This window comes from Bombus flavifrons, unplaced genomic scaffold, assembly GCF_040668555.2.
Source record: "Bombus flavifrons isolate JBK064 unplaced genomic scaffold, iyBomFlav1_principal scaffold0386, whole genome shotgun sequence".
NCBI classification, from domain to species: Eukaryota; Metazoa; Arthropoda; class Insecta; order Hymenoptera; family Apidae; genus Bombus; species Bombus flavifrons.
Window position 1 is genome coordinate 6,138 of NW_027185130.1, and position 3,863 is coordinate 10,000.

Consider the following 3,863-nt stretch of genomic DNA (forward strand, 5'->3'; position numbering starts at 1 on the left):
TTTAATCGTTTTTATTATAGGTTGTCAGTCATCGTTTCACCGAACCGACTATGCGGAATGAAAAATTTTCGATAATTTCGTTAATTATGTATCCGAAAGTGCCGAAACGGTATATCGGTGCTAGAAATACGTTACTTTATCGGTTATGAACAATTTTTATACAGGTTGTCAATCATCGTTTCACCGAACCGACTATGCGGAACGAATAATTCTCAATAATTTTGTTATTTATGAATCCGAACGTGCCAAAGTTGTATAAACGTTCTAGTAATACGTTATTCTATTGGTTTTAATCGTTCTTAGTATAGGTTGTCAGTCATCGTTTCACCGAACCGACTATGCCGGACGGACTTGGTCGTGCTCGGACGGCCCACCGAACCGACTATGCGGAACGAATAATTTTCAATAATTTTGTTATTTATGAATCCGAACGTGCAAAAATTGTATAAATGTTCCAGTAATACGTTATTCTATAGGTTTTAATCGTTTTTAATATAGGTTGTCAGTCATCGTTTCACCGAACCGACTATGCGGAACGAATAATTTTCAATAATTTTGTTATTTATGAATCCGAACGTGCAAAAATTGTATAAATGTTCCAGTAATACGTTATTCTATAGGTTTTAATCGTTTTTAATATAGGTTGTCAGTCATCGTTTCACCGAACCGACTATGCGGAACGAATAATTTTCAATAATTTTGTTATTTATGAATCCGAACGTGCAAAAATTGTATAAATGTTCCAGTAATACGTTATTCTATAGGTTTTAATCGTTTTTAATATAGGTTGTCAGTCATCGTTTCACCGAACCGACTATGCGGAACGAATAATTCTCAATAATTTTGTTATTTATGAATCCGAGCGTGCCGAGGTGGTAGAAATGTTCCAGTAATACGTTATTCTATAGGTTTTAATCGTTTTTAATATAGGTTGTCAGTCATCGTTTCACCGAACCGACTATGCCGGAAGGACTTGGTCCCGGTCGGACGGCCTACCGAACCGACTATGCGGAACGAAAAATTTTCAATAATTTTGTTATTTATGAATCCGAACGTGCCAAAATTGTATAAATGTTCTAGTGATACGTTATTCTATTGGTTTTAATCGTTTTTTATATAGGTTGTCAGTCATCGTTTCACCGAACCGACTATGCGGAACGAAAAATTTTGGATAATTTCGTTAATTATGAATCCGAACGTGCCAAAATGGTATAAATGTTCTAGTAGTGCGTTATTCTATACGTTTTAATCATTTTTAATATAGGTTGTCAGTCACCTTTTCACCGAACCGACTATGCGCAATGAAAAATTTTCGATAATTTCGTTAATTATGAATCCGAACGTGCCAAAATGGTATAAATGTTCTAGTGATACGTTATTCTATAGGTTTTAATCGTTTTTTATATAGGTTGTCAGTCGTCGATTCACCGAACCGACTATGCCGGAGGGACTTTGGTACGTTCGGACTCGGCACCGAACCGACTATGCGGAGAGATTTTTGCTCAATTTTTTGAAAAAATATAAATATTTTCTCGATTCTTGTATGTTATTTGGACGTATACTGTTATTTGTTACTCGTTTATTACGTTAGAAATTCGTTTGGTATTTATTTTGGCGAGAAAAGGAAAAAAAATTTTTTTTCGATTAATTTTGTCATTAAATTTCGTAAAATAATTGTTAAAACATCGTCCGTATACTTTTTAGCGTGTTTGACAACTTTTTGAAAAATCGATTTTTTCGCGCTAAGTTTTACCGCACTTTCGAATTGGCACGTTCGGATCGCGCGTTAGCATCGTAAGCGCCCGTGCGTAACGGCCGGCGTCGCCGACCATCCGGCCGGCCGTTCGGTACCTATAAGGAGACGTTCGGTCCGATCGTACCAGACGGAACAGAGTCGGGCGCGTGGCTATTCTATGACCTCGGTTGAGAACTAGTCCACCGCTCCTCGTGCGTAACTTCGTGTTGCCTCGACTGTTCGTGTTCTCGGTATCGATGCAGGATTTTCTCCACACTGCATTGTCGCGTGTCGGCGTCTAAGACCAAATGGCACATATGCGACGAACCTTTAACATGAGGCTGGTGACTCGTATGCACTTTGGTGTGTACGTTGTACTGACTCAAGCGGCACAGGCTACTAAAAATTAAAAAGGGATAGAATAAAACCGACCGTTCTAAAACGGGCCAAAAAAGGTTTTATAAAATTTATTTTAAAAATGAATTAGATAGTGGTGTTGAACGAACTTGTTCGTTACAACGCCTTCAGTCGAGAGGCTAAAAAATTTTGAAACGGAATATTTATTCCGAAATTCAGAAATGATATTACGTCCCCTTAATGTTTTGTGCGTCTCGAACGCCTAAATATTTTCTCGATGCGCGAGAAAACTTCTTCTTCGCGGAGAGTTTTTCGGTACGATGAAGTAAAATATTAAATAAATGCTTCACTATACGTACAGCGCAGAGATATTGAAACGAAATAATATGTAACTATGACTCGTAAAAACGGTTTCTGAAATGGAAACTTCTTCCAAAGTGAAGAGTTTTCGGTACGGGTGATTTCTCGATATTACATCGAGTTTTCGCTTATACGTACAAAAAATATTATTACGGTGTGTATCGTAACTATGACACGAAATTTTGAGAGAGAGAAAATAAAAATTTGGGTGGATTTGTAAGAATCGATGTGCCCAGCGCGAGCTAAAATTCTCTGTGTACGTGCTTGCTCCGATTTGTTTTTTTCGAACAGCATGTCCGTTGTACGCGCTATCACGGTACGTTCAGCACGCCACTTGTACGCGCTAACCTTTATCGGTGTGTCTTAAATAAAATACCAAAGAGAGTTGAAAGGAGAGAATAGAAGAGAGAGTTTGGAGGAACAAAAATTTAATATGACTGAAAAACACATGAGAGAAGAACCAAATAAAAAAAGGGAACGTTTAAGCTGATATTGGTTCATCACAAAAAAATGGTATTTATGAAAAAGGCGGAAAGAACACCGATATTGTGGAGGTTCAATACGGAGCGTGTGTGGTTTACGTGCTTATACCGTTTCGATGTAAAGCGTGAAAGCGGGTGTACGTGCTTCCAAAATTTCAACGGATACACACTTTCCGGCACGGAGAGAGTTTTAGCGGGATTTTCTTTTACGCGCTTCTTCGATATCCACGACGAAAAGAGAGACTAAAAACGGAGGTTTCGTATCGATATATGCCTAGCGCGAGCTACCTTTGTACGTGCTTCCTCTTGTTCGTTTTTCGAACAGCATGTCCGTTGTACGCGCTATCACGGTACGTTCAGCACGCCACTGTACGCGCTAACCTTTATCGGTGTGTCTTAAATAAAATACCAAAGAGAGTGAAAGGAGAGAGAATAGAGAGAGTTTGGAGGAACAACAATTTTTAATATGACTGAAACACATGAGAGGAGAGAGAAGAACCAAATAAAAAAGGAACGTTTAAGCTGATATTGGTTCATTGCAAAAAATGGTATTTATGAAAAAAGGCGAAAGAACACCGATATTGTGGAGGTTCAATACGAGCGAGCGTGTGTGGTTTACGTGCTTATACCGTTTCGATGCAAAGCGTGAAATGAAAAGCGGTGTTACGTGCTTCTAAAACTTTTCAACGAGAAATCTTTCTGGCACGAAAGGATTTGCATTTTTTTACGCGCTTTATCGATACAAAATAAGAGAAAGAGACCCCCGTGGAGGAACGAAACGTTTATATCGACACGGTTTCGATTCGTTTCGACGAACAGCATGTCCGCTGTACGCGCCATAGCGTATTGTCCAGCGTGATCCGCTATACGCGCTATTTCGGTGTTGTGTCGTTAAACGAAATATTGTATATCAAAGACTTATAATATAA